Source organism: Gossypium hirsutum, chromosome A06 (genome assembly GCF_007990345.1).
Source record: "Gossypium hirsutum isolate 1008001.06 chromosome A06, Gossypium_hirsutum_v2.1, whole genome shotgun sequence".
Taxonomy (NCBI): Eukaryota; Viridiplantae; Streptophyta; class Magnoliopsida; order Malvales; family Malvaceae; genus Gossypium; species Gossypium hirsutum.
The window spans coordinates 115030038-115054760 of NC_053429.1; the positions used below are offsets into that span (position 1 = coordinate 115030038).

Sequence of the window (24723 nt, forward strand, 5' to 3'; positions counted from 1 at the left end):
TGCACACCACATAGGACCTCGAAAGGCCCATCCAACCCTACACACCACATATGTGGAACTAAGCCATGTAAATAACAGTATGCAGCTAAGCTACCAGAAGTATCGTACTGTGTGATAAACCACTATACAGATGTGTTACAATTAAAACTGCCAAATCATACTTCCTTCTCTTTACAACTAAAGCCCCAATTTTATGCTCATGTATGAATGCACATCAAACAATATCAGTCACACAGACACAAAATCTCATATTCAATCAATCAATTATAGAATCAATGTACACAATTTCTAGACAAATACACAAAATCAGAGGTACACATATCGAATTGACTAGATTCAGAATCAATTATGGTAATCGAAGTCTCTAACAACTTTAGCAAGGCATAATTGAGAGTCAGAACATACAGAAACTCGAACGTGTCAAAAATCGACACAGAACAAAAATGATGAAATAGAGCTACATGGCCGTGTGGAAATGCTAGGCTGTATGTGGGTCAATACGCCAATGTGAAGGAAGTACATGCCTATGTGAAGAAGCACACGTCCTTGTGAGAGGAGGCACATAGCCGTGTGACTATGACACACAACATTACCATGTGGAAAGCCCTTGTAACTCTCTGTCCATTTGTACTAAAATATGAAGGAGGGCAAACACTCCCGTGTGGAAGTCTCACAAGCCCGTGTGCTCACTAGACACGGCTGTGTGTCTATAACACACTCTTGTGTGGAAAACGACAAAAATTCCCCAATCAGCCACACGGCTATGTGGCACTAAAAATTACCCAATATTGGCCACACAGCCATGTGGCACCAAATTCGTCCTAAAACCCTAATTCCCAATTACACACGACCATGTGCACCACCCACGTGGGGCACACGCCCGTATGGCCACATGTGTGGTCACGAAACCACACCGAAACAACCTATAAAACATGAATTTCAACCCTTAACTCAACCCCCAAATAATGTGATTTAGAAACATACCGCTTACTTTTAGGAACAAACAGGAAGTCATTGAATTTCAAAGAATCCAATGACAAACCAAGATCAAAATTAAAATGTTCAGAAATATACCTTAAAACGAAGCCCAACCATCACGAATTGATCGATTTACCTCCTTGAAACCAATCGGTAGCCTCAGTTACATACATAAATTGATTCAGAATGTGATTAATCGAAGCACACATATACGACCTCCCTTAACAGATGAAAAAAAAAGAATGCCAAAACAGAAGTGGCAAGAAAAATCCAAGAAAGAAAATGAAAGAAAATTAATCGTGTGAAAAAGAATTGAGAGAGAAGAAGAAAAGAAGAAAATGTGTAAAATAGGAAGAAGAGAACGTGTAAAAGAATTTTACTTCTTTCAAAAGTAAAAAATAAAAAATTAAAAAATATTTTCAAACTTAAAAAAAATTGAATGTGAAAAAAATAATTCCTTATAACACACATGAGGACTCAAACACACGACCTAGAGATAAACTAACGCACAACCCACCACCATACCATCAAGCCTATTCTGACATCAAAATGCAAAAACAAACAAAATTGATAAACCAACTCATTGACCCTAACCACAAACCTCAAAACTTCTAACCCCAAACTTTAGTGTGTTACAGTCCTTATGTTTAAACCGAAAGTGCTTTAGAGGTAAGTTCATAGTATTTCAATACGTAAATGAAATTTTACTTGTAATCTTATATTATTGATCTTTAGTTAATATGTGTATAGGTAATTGTTGTATAAATGCACATATGTGACCCTATTTGTACTTCGGTACCCTTGAATACACATACATGCCCTTGTTTGTACTTCGGTACTCTTGAAGGCATATACATTCTTCTGATTCTATTTTGGTATCTTTGAGAACATTATATCATTACATCATCTCATCATTTTTATTCTTGAAATTTTAGTAATCAAATATTATGTGAACTGTGTCTAATTGTGTTTAGATTAAACGTTATACTATGCCCTTATTAAGCTATGTAAGCTTACGGGTTTCTGTGGATTGTTTTGTAGATAATCATTGCTGACTTTTTGGAATGATCAACGAACCAGCTCACACTATCCATCTAAGTTGGTAATTTTATATCTTTTGGGTAGTGGCATGTATATATAGATAAATATGTGGTTTTTAAAATGTTAATAGATGTAGTTCATGAATGAGATGTGTGTTTTGCTTTGGGTATGTTTTGTATTGATGAAATAAGTATACAAATATAATGCCTAGATGAACACCTTGATGTTTAGTTGTTGAATGAAGTGGTTTTAGTCATAAGGTAATGCTTACTTGCTTAATGTCTTATAAATGAGGTCTTTTGATAATTATTTAGACTAAATGTTTAATATATATGTTGTGCCTTTGAATGGCATATTGGTTAGATGAAATAGGTTGATTTATTCGGTATGCTTAGATGTGTTGGAGTAATGCCTAAGTCTATTGAATGTGTGCATAACTAGAAGTGGTGGAATAGGTATGGTTTGATTTAAAATGGCATGATTTTTGGGTCAAATTTGGTGCACACAGCCTGAGACACGGGCTGTCACACGACCGTGTGTCATTTGTAAATTCCTAGTGTTTTAAGTCAGTGAGTTACATGGCCTGGCACACAGCCGTGTGTGGTAAGTCAGAGAATAACACGGCCTGTGACATGGCCGTGTGGCCCTACTCAATGAGTTGCATAGGTGAGGACACGGGTTGGGACACGGTCATGTGTCCCTTGTTCAATTGTTCACGACCTAGGCTCTGTTACACGGGCTGGCCACACGGTCGTGTGACCCCTGTTTTTACATTTTTGCAACTTTTTCTTAAAACTATTATTTTGTTTCAAATTGGTCTCAAATAATTTCTAAACTATTTTTAGGGCCTTAAAGGTTCGATTTAAAGTCTAATTGCATATTTTTGATAGGTTTTTAATGAGTTTTCATAAATACCATTGAATGACATTAGTGATATATTCTGGTATAATTATTTGGATTTGCTTAGGAATACTATGTAACCCTAATCCAACAATAGAGACAAGTTGGGGGTGTTACAATCCTCTATTCAATTCCCGATGATATCTTTATCTTGCAATTAAGCAGACTAATTATAAGTTCAATTGAACTTAGTAAGATTCTGTGTGACTGTCGTATAAAAAAATCATGCTAAGGGATTGAGGGTTTTAAAGGAAATTTCCACTCCCTGGTCATTTCTAGCATTTAACGGATTGTATCAATAAAGCTTTTGCCCATCATCTCACTGCTGATTAACTTTTACTCCAACTGTAGTACACGTTAATTTTTTTATCAAAGTGGAGGTCCTATAACAGTGTAGACCTGAATGCACATCAACCAAAGTTCTTTCCCTCAAAAACTTAAATGGGAAATCCCTTTGTCGGTCATTGGTTGTTTGATCTTTACTTCCTTAAATTTCCATTTCGTTTCCTCCTTAACTCCTGATGAACTTGTTAGCCTTAAACTAGTACTTGACGAACTCCTTCTTTTGCCAATTCAGATAACTAACCCTGTATAACCTCGATGGACATAACCACCCTTAATTTCCCTTTATGTCTGCAGAACCTTAAATTCCCAGTCCTTGAACAAGTACATCCTTTAGTACAGTCTGCTTTAGAATTCATTTCACCCAGTGATTGTTGCCATTCCTCCCTCACTGAGCCAAGAATATTCACCATGATGCCATGGTGCCATGACGTCTTTCAGCCATGGTCTTAGTCCTGTTTCTAATGATGCCATAGCTTCTTTCAGCCATGGTCTTATGCCATAGCTTCTTTCAGCCATGGTCTTACTCATTTATATCATGGCGTCATAGCATCTTCCAACTATAGTCTTACTCATCTTTAGGCCTATAGCCTTCGATCGATCCCATAGCCTAGCTATGATCTTCCATTCACTATTCCTGTCACATTCCATCCATTCCTCCATTTTCCAACCCATACCTTGATGTTTGAACACTACAATGTCCCTTCCTTAAGGCTTGGAGTTTCGCCCATCATGGTTTCCACTCCGTAATACCATATAGCGGTATCTAACAGTTTCTTCCCTTTTCTCGATCCTAACTTCATCTAACCCATCGATATTTCCCATTGTCTAACTTATACTATACATGCATTTCACTTACATGTGAACACTAAGTGTGCTAAATTCTAAAAACATGTAATCTTGTCTATCACATGCAAACTCTACCCATTCATAGCATACATAATCAATAAAGATCATTCATCATTTCAAATATGTAGTATAGAAACTCGCATTACTTTTTTATCTTTAAAAATTTAGCTTATGCGATAGCCAAAGCCTCCTTCATCTTGGTAGTTAGGCATAACAACCCTTTATCAATTAATCTTGAGGTCATTCAAGCTTTAAAAACCCAAAATTGATAATTATACCAAAGTTTAGAGGATCCGTACTCTACTTTTTTTTTCAACCCACAAGTTCAGAGGGATAAGGAAACTTACCAGTTCTCACTCTTCTTACTTCTAAACTTAAATCTACACGATAGTTGTAACATGCAAAACTTCATTCAACTACATGATATGTTGTAATTCATTGTAGCAAATTAAACTAGCTTTCATACTTAAGGAGCTTGAATATGAGCAATTTTATTATGCTTTAGTTAGTTTTTCTAGTTTAGTGTCAATTCAATAGAAAGTGTAATTTGGGTCATTTTATGACCTTAGGGGCTGAAAGAAACCTCAGGGAGGACTAACGTACTTAGTGAGTGTGCATGACACTAGTCAAAGGAAAAAAGAGCTCGAGGCTAGTCGCAATGTTCCAACATAGGAATCTAATGTCGCAACATAGTGGAGACAGTGCCAAAATTCCAAGATTGCCTTTGGTGTCGTGACACAGGCAGTGGATGTCGTGACACTGACCCTGTATGTGAAAGCATTACCGAGCTGAGGGTGTTTTGATCTGCACAATGAAAATTAACATAAAAATGTCAACTGACTTAGGGCTAAGGACGACGACCAACCCCAACACTATAAATAAACCTATAAGATGCTTGAGAAGGACAACTTTCATAATTTAGAATTTTCTTTGTAATTTAGTTTTTAGTTTTCAGTTCTTTTTAGACTTAGGTTTTCTTTTCAGTTATTTTCATTCATGTTCACCGGAGAATCTGATTTATGGATTCAACCAACTCTTTGTGGATTTCTGCGCATAAATTATTCAATACAATTGAAGATTCTTCTTAAACCTTTATTCTTGATTCGTTCTTTATGTTTATCTTAGTTATCAAGTTTACTGTGTTTATGGAATCCACAAGGAACTAATCCTCTTATGGGAGATAGTGAGTGAAAGTATGATTAATTAATTTCTATGTGGGGTTTCTTTAGCAGATTAGCTATTTTGGATAGGAAAAATTTAAACTTTAGGCCTGACAACCCTAGGAAGTCATCTAGGTGGGAATTAACCTAAAATTGGTATTTCCTATCCGTGAACCCCTTACCCCAATTTGGTTTAGAGATAAGTAGTTCTTGCCGACTCATTAATTTAGTGGACGATCGAGAGATCCTGTTAGGGTAACGACTAGTTGTTTGAGTAGAAACCTGAAATAAGAATTAGTTATGACCATTGAAGTAAGCTAATCACCCATGCCTTAGATTTGGTTTATTTACATATTAGTTTTTCATGTTCAATTTATTTTGAATATTTATTCTTTTATTATAAAACACAAATTCTTTTATTTATGTTTAATCAAAATATAATTTATTTAAAGTATTAATTAGATCTATTTTCGTTTAGGTTAATATTGTAACATTACAAAATAGGGCCTAGTCAGAATAGTGGTTTCGGGACCACAAATCTGACATCAAAATATTTATTTTATGATTATTATAAGGCCTAGAATATGAGAATATGCATGTGTTAAAGTTTCATGAAGAAATTCTTTGAGTAAGGTGTCCAATTGGAAATTAGGGACTAAATTGAATAAATTGTAAAACTTGGATTCTAGAAGTAATTTGTATGAAATTACTTTAGATTATAAATTAGAAGGCCTTGGAGAGCAAATTACCCAATTTCTAAGTTTTTGGACAAAAATGAGTTTGCATGGATGAAATTTTAAAGAAATGGCTTAAGGGCATTTTGGTCATTTGGCATTTTAATGAAATAAAATGGGAAAAATGAACCAAAAATCAGCCATTTTCTCCCTTGTACCAGCCGAAACTCTCAAGCCCTCCATAGCTAGGGTTTCCAAGCTTTCCAAGCCCAATAGTAAGTGCTCCCAAGCCCCATTTTTAATGTTCTTTGTATTTTTGAAATCCCGGTAGCTTACTCTTTCCATTTCTACCCATATTTCATACTAGGGTTCATGTTTAAAAATTTACCCATGCATGAGTTACTTGTATTTTGATGGTTTATGGAGGAATATGAAAGTTGGATGTGTGTTAAACATCTTTTCCTAAGTGATTTTCATGAAAAACCCTTAAATGGACCTTTTTGCAAAAGTTGTAAAATGTGTGGTAGAAATGAGAAAATAATGGAAAATAATGAAAGGTTTCAGAATAACCAAAAACCAGCACCGAAACGAATACTAGGTAAGTTCGGATAACTTAAAGTAAACTCGTAATGTGTCTAATTATATGATTAATGAATGCATGGTGATTACATTTATTGATGGCATGAAATTTCATGAAATGCATCCTTGATAATGTCATGTTGAAAAATTGTCTCGGTTGAGGTTAAAAATGGGAATTTGTTGGATAAACCATACCTAACATGTGAATTGAGATCCTGCATGTGTTGCAGTAAGGATTTAGCTCGGATGGGTAATCCGTTGATCTCTATTATGAAAAGGATCTAGCCTGGACGGGTGTTCCTTTGGATGATCGAGCCTCCCGAAGAATATATGTACATTACGGATTTAGCCCAGACGGGTAATTTGATTAGGGCCTGAATTTAGCCTGGACTGGTAATTCTGATCCAAACTTAATAAAGGCGGATGTCGCTATAAGGGATTTAGCTTGGACTGGTAATCCTGACATCACCTTATAAGTTTACGATACCGGAAATTTAGCCCGGATTGGTAATTTCACCGTAAGATGTAAGGTTTGCGGGAGTGCCTACCTAAAATGATCATCCTTATGAATTGATAGATTATGGATATTCCATCGAGATTTTTTAGAAACTCAACGAGATTAATATGAGATATATGTACAAAATGATATGTTGAATGATGAGCTCATCTAAGATAAATCACATGGTATTTTGTTAAATGACTAATTCTATGTGATAGGGAAGCCATTTCATGCTTATTGATTTATTTACCCAATTTGGCTGCATGCTAATTACATGGTAAGTTTACTTTCTGATTATTCGAGCTTACTAAGCATATAAATGCTAACCCCTCTCTTTCCCCTGCATTTCAGAACTCAAGGGCTCGTAAGGATTGGAAGACGGTTGGGAGAGCCAGCACACTATCAAATAGACCAAATTTGGTATAAAGACATTTCTATTATATTAAATGTTATGTATAGGATTTTTGAGTATTTTGTTATATGTGTCATTTGATTTTCCAAATGAAAGCATGTAAAGATATACCTATCTTTTTGTATATGGCCATAGGAATTGGCTTATTTTGAAGTAGGCTATGACCTACAAAATTTCCATGCATGTTTATATTCATATATGATGGTTTGTTTCCACTTGGCAATGAGTCACAAGAACGAGCCAATCTTGAATGTGTTAAAGAGAAATGGAATCCCCTTTAAATACAAGATTAGAGATAAACTAGCATGTGTGAAACCAATGATATGAGGTTTCCATGCAATAAGTTTTGCCAAGAACATTTATAAGAATATAATCATGTTTTGCTTTGCATTTGATAATTATTAAGTATAAGTGTTGAAAAGGGTGACCAAAGGCTTAGAAAATAGCCTATTAGGGTCACACGGTTGGGCACACGGCGTGTTTCTAGGCCGTGTGTGACACACGGACCACTCCCATGGGTGTGTGGTTTGGCCATGCGTCCTTTGCACTTAAAACTTTAAGTCAATGTTGTACACGGGTAGGCCACACGGGCGTGTGTCTTGGCCGTGTGCCCCTAATTGTATGATAAGGTTAAAGCCAGTGTTGCACACGGGCTGAGGGCATGGGCGTATTCCAAGCCACACGGGTGTGTGTGACTACACGGCGTCACCTACATGGGCGTGTGACACTTCAAAGTAAGGGAAATTTTCCAAGGTACCTAAAGTTTATCGAATGTCCCCGGTTTTCTCCCGAACTACCCCTAGGTATGTTTTTGGCCCCGAAGGCCTATTTAAGGGACGAGACGTACATGTTTGAAAAGTTTTAAAATTTGAGTGAAACTTGGTGACCTAATTTAATATGTTTGTGAATGTGAAATCCCGGTAACGCCTTGAACCCTATCCCGGCGTCGGATACGGGTAAGGGGTGTTACAAATATTAATGTAGTACTCGCCTCCCTTGGTTACTATCCTCAGAATACTTATCAACTCCATTATAAACTATATAACAACCTGACCCATATACTTGCAGACATCACCTCAATCTTATATCTTTAGTTGCAGTATTCACACTCTGGACATTAGTACGTTTGGAGGCGGTCAAGTTGTGGTGCTGTTCTCGAGGAGGCAATGTTACTAGATTAATTTTAAATTTTGACGTTTTAATAGAATAATTAGAAAAATTTTAAATTATAGATACAACTTTTAATTTATTATATTTCTATTTTTATTTTATTTTACTAGCAGTTTTCTTTTCTTCAAAAAATCTTAGCTTATACCCTTGAAAAGAAGGAAAAGCCCCGCGAAATTAGCCACTGAAACCCGTTTAATAGTACCATGGACGACTTTGATTTCATGTGGTCCAATGATGAAATAAATTATGATAATGAAATTTATGAAGAAGGAGTCTATGAAGAATGGGAAATTCAGGAGAATCAAAGATTATTAATGCTAGAAGTGAGTCAGCTAAGAGGTGAAATCTCAACATATCCGCAGAATAACAACAGGGGCACAAACATAGACATATCTTGCCAAGGGATTGATAAAACTTAAGGCGAAAGCAAAGATGAAGAAAAAATCCCAACAACAACAGTATCTTGGGAAGGTGAAATCTTGAGTAGCCGGACAACCTTAAGTTAGGAAAACAATCAAGAGGAACCAAATGAATTGAAAGAAGAAACAATGCTGCAAAAGGATGTTCAAGTACTGAATTTACCCTTTTGCCAATATTAGGTCCATTACAATCGGAGAATGAGCAACATCAAGATATAACTAAAGAAGTAAGTTGTATAAACTTATTTCAATTATTTTGTAAGATGTTAATGTAGGAACACCGAAACACCCCATGGCGTAACGGAAAAATTAAATCCACCGATCACATTTAGATATCCATGTACGAGGAATGAATTAGGGTGAGAAGGGTATTAACAATTACCTTTAATCATTTGGAAAACCAATGTGAAACTGATTACAAAATTGTACGTCAATTCCAAGCTGTTACGAAAAGTTTTGGCCTCTACGTAATCTACCCAGTATGAGAACGAACGACAAGAACTCTCTAAACTTTTCAGAGAGAATTCACTATATAATGGCTGCTAGACCTCACTCATTTTTATTTATGGTATATTAGGTTTCTTGAAAAACCCTATATTTCCTAATTCAAGAATAGTTGATATTTTAATATGAATCAAAATTCATTATAATAATTAACTGAATATAATAATTATAATTACCATAATTATAATAATGTTTGATCAAAAAATTACAGTTACAATAATTATAATAATATTCGATCATAAATTATAATTACAATAATTATAACAAGTATTTCGGTAAATTATGTTTAGTTAAATTTTATACGAATCAAATTCATATATATATATATTAATTTTGCCATGTTCTCATTATGTGTACAGCATACTTGTACATATAATTCGTTAGATATTTAACTGTCCAATTAAGTTAATTCTATAATCAATTTAATTCATGTGTCAGCTAAAAGTAAAACCAACTATGTTTGGATTTCATTCGTTTCAACCATAAAGTGTAGTTCTTGTAGCGTTAGCAGTAATACTAGAACGATTCTAATATTACAAACAATGAGTGTCATCTAACAATGCATCATTGCTACTTAAGTTACAAGAAGTCATGATTCGACATAATCTCTTTGTGATTAACCCTTCATGTATTAAATCCATTTGTCCTTTATTTCCAGAATAGACACAAGTCATGGAATAGTCACACTTGTATAGTCCATCTAATGTTTCTTGATATCCTGAGTAGACTATTATAAACAAATAAGTATGATATCTCATATCAACTTATTCGAGCATGGTTATGCATTTCTAGTCTCACTCAATCAAGTGGCCTAAGATATTGCTCTAATTATGTAGGAGGGAAATATCCTATATTGATCAACCATATCCCACTACAATATGTTGTGGTATATTCAACATCAACCTTTGTAGAATAACCAGTTATGGTGGATGTTTGACTGTAACAAAATACACGACTCACGATGTTTGGATAATGATGATCTTAAGTCTGAAGATCGTATACATAGAAATGACTATGAATAATGTTGTGACTATTACATAATAATCCAAGAAACATACTCATAGCGGGTCAATTAAATATGTTGTTCTCTAAGACATATACTCATGTATTGATTTTGACATCCCATGTCAATAACAACACTTTTTCATCAATAAACTACACGTTAGTATTAATGTATTACTGTTGTCCAAACCTACAATAATACTCGACTAAGGACCTTTTAAGAGTGATCATATTACTCTTAAGATATTATTATAAAACAGTTGATTTATATACACAGAAAAGAAACTGAAATAATAATGGAAATGCCTTATATTAATAAACAAGGTAAAATAAGCATGTTATTACAATCATCTCATAATTGGCCTTTGGGCATACTCTAACAGTTAACTCCAATGGAACTAATAGAGAAAGTTCTAATACCTTCAAAACTAGTAAAAGAAATCAGGAAAGAGCTTAAGAATTGTGAAAAGGAGGACCCACTCAACCTTGATACATTTTGCAAAGTAATAATATTTAATTAGGCACCTCAAAAATTTAGAAGCTTAAGGAGTTTCATGATGTTAATCAAGTTAGGGACCATACTTGTTGATATAATTTCGAGCGACTTAGAAGTCACCCTTAATCATATAACCCTCTCAATAAATAAGAAATTAGAGTTAAGGAAATTAGAAAGTACTCACTTCTTACTAGAACCATATGACATAGTTGTTACTCAACTAAAACAGATGTCTGAAGAAGGATTAATTGAACGACACAAGCATAAGATGTGGGTTATTGAACGACAAAAGCATAAGATGTGGGTTGAATATATAACTCTAGATTTCGAGGTAAACTTTGAAAAATCCTTTCTGGTGGAAGATTTTTTTGTAGACCCTACCAGGATTATTAATGATTTTGAGAAAAGAAAAGCCAAGGGTAAAAGTGAAACTTATAGCGATGGTAATTCACAGAATCAGAACTATAAAAAGTATTTAGGATCACCCGGTTATAAAATATTTATAAACGTGGCTAATTGCCTTAATTTACGAAAGATGTTCTCTATAATAAGTGCAGGGTGAAAGAGCAGGTTCAAAGAGAGGGATAAACAAAGAAAAGTAGAATGGCATGACAGATGTTGGACGAATACTGACATACAAGCAATCAAAAGACCAATCGCGTGTACACTAATAAAGCTGATGGATGAATCTGATAACAAAACGTGAGATTTTTTTAGAACTGAGATAAATTTTGTATATTATTGTACTTTATTAGACTAACAATTAGTTTAGAATTTAATTTTATTTAATTTGTCTTTACATTTAAACGAACACTTTGAAAATCGAGAAGATGGGCCAAAATAGAGTGGGAGTTTCAACACGAAAGTTTCGTGTTGTGACACCGAAAGCAGATTCAAAGAAATCGAGCAATCAAGCATGATGTTACGATACGACTGTTGGGTCACCGGTACGCCCCGTGGCGTAGTGGAAAAATTATTTCGGTGATCATCAACCACAGATCTATGTACGAGGAATGAATCGGGTTGTTAGGGTTGAAAATATACCTTATTTACTAAGAACGTTGAAAGGATGCTATTAATTCGATGTCAAATCCAAGCCACAACGAAAACGTCCTAGCCTCTACGTAGTCCACCCCGTAAAAATGAACAACCACTTTCTGTTAAATTTTTCAGAGAGAATAATAAAAACTGTTGCTAGACCAAAGTTGAAGAGGCTATATTAACCACCGAAGTGGTCTGATCTTTTTCAAATAAAAATTTCACTTCTAAACCTGTTTTATAAAAGTGAATATCTCATGTTAATCAATTAATAACTAACATTAATCTAGCAGCGGAAAATAAATCAATAATCTCTGTGTAATAAATTAACCTATGTAAACACCTAATAAATTAACAACAATTTAAAATAATTATCAATAAGTAAAATTAAGCATGAACCATTCTATCTATATATTAATAACATGCATCCTAATAAATATAATGAAAAGTAATTGTCCCACACCATTGTTTTCAATAATATAAACGATAATTGTAATAATAATATCATTGGCGAGAACAAATCGAGACCCTCCTCATGCCGAGTCCACGTCCTAGTCCGTTGGGTTATCTAAAAAGATGAAAAATAAGGGGGAGTAACCTATGGAAACTCAATGTGAGTCCCTTTACAAAAACAAACCAACACTCGAATGCACATAACCATTATAATAATCAAAATTCTCATAATAATACAATCGATACGGTAGTTTAGTTTCTGTCACTTAGACAAATAGAACATTAACCTTCGGTTGAACTCAATTGAACAAATCAACTATAGAGTCATACTACTAATCTCAATAGGTATGTGCACCTTTATCAGTTTGGTTGCTTCAATATGTACTTTTCAATGAGTATGCATAGTATGTCATGCAACATTCATTTAATGTTTTGTTCAGCAATTGTTAATCCTAGCCCCGACTACTAGCACTCCAAATAAGGAGTTTCCTAGAACCCCCATTACCTTTTTACTCTGCTTGTGGATGCTACTACTATATTCGTTCAAATATGGTAAGTGCAGATAAGAGCTGCCAGTAACTATAGAAACACTATCGCTCCTAGTAGAAAGCTGTTAAAGAGACTATGAGAGCATAATGCAAAAACGCCACATTTTTGTATCTTCTGTAACTATGGATACATAGTAAGACTGTCGCAAGTAGAATCTGCTATGGTTGTGAATACATAGTGAACAATCGTTTAACTGCGGAGTCACGACCGCTCTTAGTAGATAGCTGTTAGAGGGATCATGTGACATAGTGAGTTTGCAATTGAAGTTTGTTGTTCTGTGGGTACATAATCAATTATTCATTTATATAGTCAATATGAGCTGCCATTCTTCCTCCTTTCATATCATCCCTCTATGTATATGCGATGCAATCATGGTTTAATACGTCCATTCACTTAATCATTAATACTTTCAACATTCCATTCCGTTGTAAAATAACAACATTCACGATTATATCCAACAATCAATAACTCAATCATTTAGGCTTACGAGGCGTTCATTCGACATTTACAATGTTGATAGAGATAAAGTCATTCATGAATCAAGCAATCAATCAATCAATAGCAATTAAAAACATAAATTCATTCATGCATATATTCAATTATTCTAATTCTAGTCCAAGACCTAATTGCATAATCTAGTTCTCTAGATGCCATTAAAAACCTAATCAGGGGCTGAATTGCATAAAATAATTAAAGATAAGGCAAAACTGTAATTTTTAAGTTTCAAGTGCTACACAACCGTGTGACCAACTTGTGTGTGAAGCCCCAGGTCGTGTGCGAAGCGAAAGGGTGAAGGTGTAGGAGCCACACGGCCTGGACAAGGAGCCACACGACCTAGTGTCCAGGCCGTGTGCGATGGATCCACACGGTTGTGTGTGGGGCTCCAAGCCATGTACAACACAAAGGGGTGAGGTGTAGGAGCCACACGGTTGTGTGTTTAAGCTGTGTGCGAGGCTCTAGGCCATGTGCAAAATGCGAATGCAGGGTAAACAGGGGAACATGACCGTGTGTGAGGCCGTATGATCCATACGTGCAGGCCACACGCCCGTGTGTTAGGCCGTGTGCGACTGGACAGTTTCAAATTTTGACCCAATTTTTTTGTAAAAGAACACACACCTGACTTTCTCGAGACCTTAGGCGACTACCTTGTACTCAAGTTCTATCGAAACACCTACAAGGTTGACAATGTTTCAACGATATAATGGCTCAGACTTCGACAATTTTGAAAAAGAATAGTTGATAAGGACTTAATCGAATTTTTCCAAAAATTTTAAGAGTATTTTTCAGCAAAGCTTAAGGGCTTAGAAGAGTTTTGAAGTAAAGAATTTTGAGAGAATATTAAAGTATAAATAGAGAGATTTAGGGCTATTGGGCAAATAGATGAGATTGTCATGGATAGAACATAGGACGTGAAATAAATTTAAAAAGACCTTAACCATTAGACTAATACCCACATTCATGATTAAAATAAAACACAAATAAATTGTTAAACCATATTACCTAGGTTCTATATGTATAGAAAAATTTAAAGAGATAAAATCAAATTTATAAAACTTGAACCTAAATTCTCAATACTTCCTACTAGACTTCTAACCAAGAATGTTAATATTTTAATTCCCAAAAGATTTTAAGAATTCCATCCCCTAAAAATTCTGGTTCAAGCCAGGTGGAATTTACGTGGAGCTCAAAGGTCATATTCATCGCTTGTCTTGCTAATTATTCTGCACATTGATTACTTTTTCGAAACACAAACTTAATTACTTCCCATTCAATCCATAATTTTATGGAATCCAAAGCGCACTTGAACTTATTTACGTGAATGTCATGAAATTTTCCAATTATTTTACCTACTCCACCATCAACAATGTTTAGGGTGCTCCACATTTATTAGTGATTAAAATTCGATGGAAAATAACATGAATTAAAATCTAATTATTTCAACCTTTTAATATTTTTTTATGAATTATAATAATAGGACAAATCCTGAACAATTAACACAATAATACGACTCAAACTCAAGTTACATCTAGGACGGTGAGCACTTTTAACTATCAAATCATCACATGGAATTTACTTTTTAATATTTTATTAATAAAAAAAATATGAAGGTGAAGTTAAAATTGATTCACTATGTTTATTCCACTTATTGCGAAGTTCAAAGTAAGGTGGAAGTTGGTTATAATATCAAATATTATTGACTACCATTCAATTCTTGAAATGCAGCGTCAAAGAGGACATGTGGGGGCTTCCACTTCATTGAATTTATTTTCCACTTACTTATTACAAATTACTTGAATTGAATTAAAAAAGAAATTAAATTTAATTAAGTAATTATAAAATTGAATTTGATCAAGTTAAATTTAAACTTAGTAATACTTAGACTTAAGGGCATAATTAGGGGTGGTAGTAGCCCAGCCCCCTAAAATAGAAAAATTTTTATTTAAATCTTTTAAAATTTTTAAAATTTTAAATTAGTAAAAATAAATTTGTACTTTGCCCCTTAAAAATGATAAAAATTTAATTTAATCCTTCAAAAATTATAAAGATGTAGGCTATTAAAAATTACAATATAATTTCGACTCTTCCTAAATTTTTTTTAGCTTCGTCCATGCTTGGATCAAATAGCTCGTAAGCCTTATCCAACTTTTCCATTTTTAATATTTTTATATTATTAAATTATATTTTTAATATTAAGCGTAGAGCTCAAGCTCGAATTTAAATGCTTATAAGCTTAATTGAGATTGAATACGAAAACTGATAAAGGAGCTCAAACAACTCCATTATATCTCGAGCTGAACATAAACATAAAAATAAATGTTCACTTATGCTTAAACCAAATATTAGGCTTAAAATCAAACTTATCAATATTTGAAAATTTTATTACACCCCTAATCCCATCTCTCCATTCATTAATGACCCAAAAAGATATTCAACTTTACTGGTATCTCTTAGCTAGGTCCATAAAGAATCTGGCTTTTCTTATTCCAAATGGAGTGGACGAGGATGAGATCACGGTGATATATGTGGCTCTAAAAAGCGGAAACGTCTTCGCTGGTGCAGAAAATTTGAGTCTAGCCAATTGATTTTTCATCAACTGCTTTACAATGAAGATTATTCAAATTTACTTTCATTTTTGGATAGTGAATTTAGACTTTAAATTCGTTTCTCAATTTTTTATTTTAATATTTTTAATTTATTAAATCCTAACATTATAAATATTCCACTCGTTGCAAGAAAAACAAAAGAAAAACTAAGTGATTGTCAACATTTTTGTTGAAGTATGGGTGGACTTTTTGCTTTACCTAATCTCATATTTATCATAGCCTCTTTTCAAGCAGAATAATTGATTATCATAGCCTCTTTCCAAGTAGAATAATTGATTCCAGCAAGATTATAGTTTTCAGATTTTATAAGTGAAATTAATGGGATGAAATAAATTTAAAAACCAAAATTTCAGTGTTGAATGAAGATTGAATCTTTTATTACAGGATTGATGATGGCTGCTGATTCCTTCACCAAAATCTGCTTTCTGGCTTTGTTTCTTCCAACCTTTAGCTTCGCCAGTTTAGCTGAATCAAAGCTCTTGAACTACTACTGCTCTAATGCAACCACTTTGACCGGAAACGGCGGCTACGCCGCCAATATCAATCACCTCTTCTCTTATCTCTCAACTAACGCCACCGAACACGACGGCTTCTTCAACACCACCGCGGGACAGGAGCCCAGCATGGTGTATGGTCTCTTTCTCTGCCGTGGGGACGTCCACCCTGAAAATTGCCGTGACTGCATCAACCTTGCTGCTGCCGTTGCACCTCAGCTTTGTCCTAATCGAACTTGGGCCATAATTTGGTACGAAGAGTGTATGCTACGTTACTCGAACCAGTCAATATTTTCCTCCATGGCTGAAAAGCGTAGAGTAGATATCTGGTATGATACTAATTATGCCACTGAACGAGAACGTTTTAACCGGCTTGCAGTAACCGTGATGCAAGAAATAGCAAGTCGGGCTTCAAATGCTACACAGGGGGCTAAAAAGTTTGCTACAAAAGAGGCAACTTTTACAGTGTTCCAAACACTTTATAGCCTAGCACAGTGCACACCCGACATTTCAAGTGAGGATTGCTACCGATGCCTCCAGGATGCTATTCGGGACTTGCTAATTCATAGCAATGGAAACACATCAGGATTTGGCTTGCACCCTAGCTGTACTGTACAATATCAGACTGCCTCATTCTATAACCTAGTATTTAACAAAACTAAAACAGCTGGGCCACCAGTCTCGCCGCCAGAAAAGCCACTTCTGCTTCCTCCACCTGCTCCAGGTCAGTTTAATAAAATTTTGGTAAATAAATAATGATTTTATCTTCAAACAAAGAAAAGTAATAAACCGTTCTCCTTTAATCAGGTAAAAAGGGGATGTCATCACAGATGGTGATTAAAATCGTGGTTCCAACAGTGGGGTTCTTGGTTTTGTCCACTATCTTGTGTTGTTTTCCAGGTTGGAAAGCAAGCAAGAAACTGATTGCGCGAAGAAACAGATATGGTAAGCCAAAATAGTCTAATACATAATATGAATCATATAACTCAAAACTTTCGCATTATGCCTATTTGGTTCATATATGTATATACAATCTTGTGTAGATGGAAGTAAAATCAGGGCTATGAAATCTCTGCAATTTGATTTGAGCATAATTGAAGCTGCTACAAACAACTTCGCTGAAGTTAACAAGATTGGTGCTGGTGGATTTGGCAGTGTATATAAGGTGAGGAAAATTAATTATCATATAAAATTATTTCCACTCTTTTTGGTTAAAGATTTAGAGATAGCCCCAAGGTTCCTTGTTTCATAAAGAACTATTGTGTTTCAAATGATTAGGGTATACTTACTGATGGACAAGAAATAGCTGTGAAGAGACTATCAACAAGCTCAGGTCAAGGTGCTGATGAGTTTCAGACTGAAGTTGTATTGGTAGCCAAACTTCAGCATCGCAATCTTGTGAAGCTATTAGGGTATTGCCTAGAAAGAAAAGAGAGGATACTTGTCTATGAATTTGTGCCCAACAAAAGCCTTGATCACTTTATATTTGGTTTGGCCCTTTCACACATACATATATGCATTTAGTTTTAACCAAAAAGAACCTATCTGTTTATATCCAATTGATCATGACAAACTACATTATTTTTTTTCTTATGATCTTGCATTTCAGATCCCGAAAAACAGACAGTTAGATTGGCCCCAACGATACAAAATAATTAAAGGGATTGCTCGAGGGCTTTTATACCTTCACTCAGATTTACGCATCAAAATCATACACCGTGATCTTAAGGCTAGTAATATTTTGTTAGACGAGGACATAACCCCTAAGATTTCTGATTTTGGTATGGCAAAGATTGTTGGGGAGAATAAAAGCTTACAGCATACCAAGAGAATCGCCGGCACATAGTAAGTTAATTACCAAGCAATTTCATTTTCCTTTTACTCAGGTATCATGTAAATCTCTGTTGCATTATATTGAGAAAAAACCTATTGAGTTTTTGCTTCTTTACTAAGGCTTCTATGTTGTAGTGGTTATATGTCTCCAGAATATGCTGTGCATGGACGATTCTCTGAAAAGTCTGATGTATTTAGTTTTGGTATTTTGATACTGGAAATTGTATGTGGCAAAAGGAATACAAGTTTCTGTCACTCTGCATATAGCGATAACCTTCTAACCTATGTAAGTCCTAGATGAAATTCCCATTTCTTCTTATAAAATTGGATCCTTGTATAAAATGTGTTACTCTGTTTTTTTTCCCATCGGAAAGATGGATACGGGAATATACATTTAAAAGATCTGACTATATCTGGATCAAACACTTGCGTGTAATGAGAAGTGTTAATTGGTGACTGTTTGCAGGTATGGAGACAATGGAAAAATGGGAAACCAATAGAAGCGATGGATTCAGCCTTAGGAGATTCTTATGTAAGCAATGAAGTTGTAAGGTGCATTCACATCGGCTTGTTGTACGTTCAAGAAGATCCAGAAGCAAGGCCAACAATGGCGAGAGTGGTTCTCATGCTTAGCAGTTCGTCGGTTACTCTACCATTACCTCCGCGAACGGCATTCTATTTTGGCACCATAACAAAAGGAAAGCCTTCGCGTACAAATTATAAATCTGATCAATCAACAAGTATTGTGTCATCCTCCTCAGCCACAGTTAATGAGACATCCCTTACTGAACTATTCCCTCGATAAATCCGATCAGCGTATATTCATTGTGTAATGGATGGTCATAATGAAGCAATATCATGCGAATATCAAATATACTTCTTCCACTTTGATATTTAAAGGTGAGATTTGTTTAGTAAGATAATCTTAATTAAAATCAATCACTATGTTAAAAATAATTAACTCAATGATTAAGTCAACTCAATTAACTAACTAATGGAATCCAAATGTAAACCTTTACATAAATTACACAACTGACGCCTCATTGGCAATAAGTCAATTTTATTTGATATGTGGTTAGTTTTAATATTTTTAGAGCAATAGTTAAACTGGTTAGTCATCGATTCCCAATTTTTCCGGTTTCAATTAAATAATATTAAAAGTTTATAAAAATAAATATATAAAAATCTTATAAACCATAATTGTTCCAACAATTTCCCCTTTAGCAATTTTTGAACAAAATCAATAATAAACATCAACCCAATGTATCTACCCAAAGTATTTGTAACACCCCACGTCTGACTCGTCCGTTGGATCCGAGTATGGAGCGTCACAAATGGACTGGGTTCTCCTAGTCTTAGTTTTGCTAACTTAGCTGCTATAAAATAGTCTAAAAATAAACTATATAATAATGAAAATAAAAAAAAATATTAATTCTTACAACTAAGACCTTAAGTCATTAAGTATTGGGCCCCTCAAATATCTGTTCCAAATCCATCTATTTGTATACAGAGAAACTCTTAACATTTAGCTAAGGACTATATGTCCTAAAAAATCTAGATTCTAGGGATGCTATTTGGCTTCGTTGTTATAGATCTTGAGGAGAAGCCACCAATGGTACCCCCTTCCTATGTGCATGACTTGATCCAACATCGATCCCCAATCTCCATTCTATCTGGCTTGGTCCCTCTTCTGAGTCCTCAATCAACCTCGCAATTTCTGTGAATACCAAACAACTCTTGTAAGTTCAAATGAACATAGTAAATTCCATCACTACACTGTAATTTAACCCTATCGCACGGGGGTAACAAATAAAAAATAAAAAAAATATAAATATAACTCCCTACTTGCTTAAGGCACGTTTCTTTGTCAGGGTGGCGGACTTGTAACACCCCTCACCTGTATCCAACTCCGGGACAAGGTTCGAGGCATTACCAGACTTAAACATTCACAATCATACAAAACCGGGTCACCAAATTTCGCCCAAAATTAAAACTTTTCAAACACATGCATATCGTCCCTTATACAGGCATTCGAAGCCTATAACATACATCGGGGTGGTTTGGGACTAAACCGAGAATTTTGAAAATCCTGGGGCAACTTAACCAATTTTCTTGCTTTGGAGAGTCACATGCCCGTGTGGGTTCTGTCGTGTAGTCACACACGCCCGTGTGGCTTGGGACACACCCGTATCTTCAGCCCGTGTAACTCTCTGTTTGTGATGTCAACAACCGTTTAAGGGCACACGGCCAAGGCACACGTCCATGGCCAGAGGCCGTGTCCTCCACACGGCTGTGTCTCTACCCGTGTGGTCAAGACTTAGGCTAATTTCCAAGCCTTTTTGTCATTTTTACATGCACACACATACAGTTGACCTTGTCATCTATTTAATCACTTATACCACATAACAAGACATTAACACATACCATGGACAAATAGGCTTACAAGCCAAAATCATTATAAGCCACATCTCATGGCTATAATCAACAAATCAATATAAGCCAATACATTTGGCTAATCACAACAACATCCATCATAGAAAAACTAAGTCCCTATACATGCCACTCACTTGAAAACATTTAACATACACATGCCAATAGTTCAAGGATAATGGCTCGATAATGTGATGCTGCCTCCGACGATCTCCAACCCCGAGCTGACCTGACAAAACTAAAAGAAATGGAAAAGAGGGAGTAAGCTTTACGCTTAGTAAGCTCGCATGAAAATAATAAGCAATGCAATAACATGCTATTTTCATATTCTTTCTATTTACTCAAATTCTAGTTAAGCTATTTTCTCGAGTCACAATCATTAAATTATTTATATCTAGAGCTACGGAACTCCAAATTAAGATCCGTTAATTTTCACTAAAACTAGACTCACATATCTTCTTACCATAAAATTTTCAGAATTTTTGGTTAAGCCAATTAGTACAGTTTATTCTTTAAACTCTCCCCTATTTCTCTGCCCAATAGCTTCGACCTCTATCTACTAAAAATCAAATATCTCATAGTATGAGACTCAGATAATGTTCCTGTATCTTTCTCCTGAAAGTAGACTCATTAAGGATTTCAGTCATATGATTCCTAACTCATAATTATTTTTGTACAATTTCTAGTGATGTTCCAAAGTTAGAATAAGGGATTCCAAACTCATTCTGACTCTATCTTACAAGAATTAAAATATCTCATCATATGAGATTCCTTTACTAGCACCATTTCCTTTATATGAAACTAGACCCAATAAGCTTTAATTTCATATTCTTTTTAGTCTCTAACTCAATTTCCACTATTTTTGGTGGATTTTCAAATTAGGACTAATGCTGCTGTCCAAATCAGTTTTGGTACAATATAATGATCACTATCATAAGATCATTTCCAACTAATCATGAACTTACCATTTCATGGATCGCTTACTCATTTTCACAATAGAGCTCAATATAAAAGTAATTATTTCTCATGGGCATTTTTAGTCATGCATTCCAAGTAAAGGATAATTCCCTATCATATACACTCAATCATCAAATTAGTCTCATGGCAAAACATCATAGTATTAATCTTAGTTGAGCTCAATGATTCAAGAATTTCCATTCTCATTTCTCATGTTGATCCCGTTGAATTTCTCAAGAATCTCGATGGATAGCCCATTTACCGTCAAATATGCAAGTGATCATTTTCAAGCACGCATTCCCGTGAACCTCACATCTTATGGAGGGATTACCAGTCCAGGCTAAATCCCTTGTAACGACAAACACTCTTAATGAGCTCGGATTTGAATTACCAGTCCAGGCTAAATTCAGACCCTATTCGGATTACCCGTCCGGGTTAAATCCATAATGCACACATATTCTTCGGGAGGCTCGACCACTCAAGGAACACCCGTCCGGGCTAGTTCCTTTCTATAATTGAGATCAACGGATTACCAGTCCGGGCTAAATCCTTTTCTGCAACACGTGTAGGATTTCAAGTCACAAAAGTCATGGTTTATCCATCGAATTTCCCTTTTAACTTCAACCGGGACATTTATCATTTTGTCATTAATATTATTAACACAATTCACAAATTTTTATGCCATCATTTTATACAACTATCATACATTCATAAAACATGCATTTAGGCATATTATGGGTTTACTTTAGGTTATTAGAACTTACTTGTCGGAATCTCGCCAGGTACAACCGTGTAGCAACTCATACAACCCATGTAATATTAATTTAACATTCAATTCATGTAACATTAATTTGCCATTCAATTTCACATGACACAACAAATATCACATTTTCCATATTATACATACCATCCATCAACTTCTCCTAAACATATTAAATCATACAATTTATGCCATATCAATAGAGAATTACAATTCAAGCATGGTATTGCATTATTATTAACACACGAACTTACCTCGGATCCAGAAACGACAATTTGCCATTTTAGTCCATAACCTTGTATTTTCTCGATTTAAGCCCGAATCTCAATTTCCTTGATCTATAATATCAAATTTAGCCTAAATATTAGTCACATTATTCATATGGATCCAAAAATCATTTTTTATAAATTTTCACTTTGACCCCTAAACTTTCACATTTTTCACTTTTCCCCCAATGCTCGTAAAATGATTTTTATTCAATTTCCTTGCATTTCAAGCCTAGTCGAATCATTTTCATAACTATGGCAGCCCCTAATTTCCACTAAATCATCCTTTTATGACTAATTTATAACTTTTACGATTTAGTCCTTTTTAAGCATTTTTACCGAAAATCACTTAGCAAAAGTCGTTTATTACACACTGAGCCTTCATATTCTACCATTAAACAATAAAATACATGCATACCATTCATGAGTAAATTTTTAAACATAAACCCTAGCTTAAAATAATGGTAGAAATGAGTAGAGCATGTTACCGGGATTTCAAAAATGTAAAGAACATAAAAAACGGGGTTTGAATGCACTTACTATTGAGATTGGAAGCTTGAAAACCCTAATAATGTCTTATTCCATGCAATATTCGGCCATATGTAGAAGATGGACAAGAAATTTGGCTTTTATTTTGTCTTTTAGTTCATTTAATGACCAAATGACCAAAATGCCCTTTTAGCCACTCTTTGAAATTTTATCCATCCAAGCCCATTTTTGTCCAAAATTTTAGAACTTGGTCAAATTGCTATTTAAGACCCTCTAATTAAAAATCCAATTCAATTTCATACTAAAAACTTCTAGAACTCATATTTTGTAATTTATTAAATTTCTTCATGAGATTTTCACACAAGCATGTAAACATATCATAGACCTTATAATAATCATAAAATAATTATTTCTACTTTGGATTTGTGGTCTCGAAACCACTCTTCCGACAAGGCCCTAATTTGGGATGTTACAGGACTCCACTCAATCCTCTGAGCTACTCAACTCATTTTAAGACCTTTCTTGGACTGAACTCTCCTTTTAACTGTAACCTAGACACCTTGCCACATCCACAAGTCCTATTCTTACTTCTTGTGTTTTCTTTCTTTCATACACCTAACACTCAGAACATTCGAAGACCTTTATGGTAACTTTCCTAACTTTCCACCGAAGGATCCTTAGGACATACATTTTCTTTGACGGACTTCTTTGGTCGAACCAGTCCTTGGCAGACTCCCTATTCCCTTATGCTAATCTTGAAGGATTTGTTGATATTTCTGTATCGTGCTGACCTTCAGCATGATTCGCTACTCTGGCAGACCCGTTTTTATTCCACCTTCCAATAATCCACCCCTCACTCTAGTCCTTACTTGCAAACTCACCTAACCCATAAGTGAGTCAGTCTTACTCGCTGAACCAATAGGCTATTGCCCATGCCACTATACAAACTTGTCATCCCACTTGCTCGTTTCCTTCATACAGGGCTATCATTGCGGTGATATGCCTACAATAAACTTTCCTCAAAGAGGAATAGTCTTGACAAACATACTGTAACACCCTTAACCCATATCCATCGCCGAAATAGGGTTACAGAACATTATCGAACAAACAAAACAGTAAGCCATTCAATTCATATATCAATGCAATACATATTCTAATTTCATTCAAATACATTCATAACGTCCTTTGATCGCGTGATTTCGTGATAGGTTTTAAATATTTATAATTACTCATTCTTGAACTAACTATTATCGCGATGTAGGCAAGTGTACCTATCGAATAGTAGTATAGTTTTAGCAAGACCGGATTGTCGAACCCAAAGGAAC

The 24723-nt window shown here is 34.9% G+C and overlaps 1 pseudogene; it reads left to right on the plus strand.

Annotated features, from left to right (window-relative positions):
• Positions 1-15998: 15998 nt before the first annotated feature.
• Positions 15999-19381, plus strand: LOC107961954 (putative receptor-like protein kinase At4g00960; annotated as a pseudogene).
• The last annotated feature ends 5342 nt before the right edge of the window (positions 19382-24723 follow it).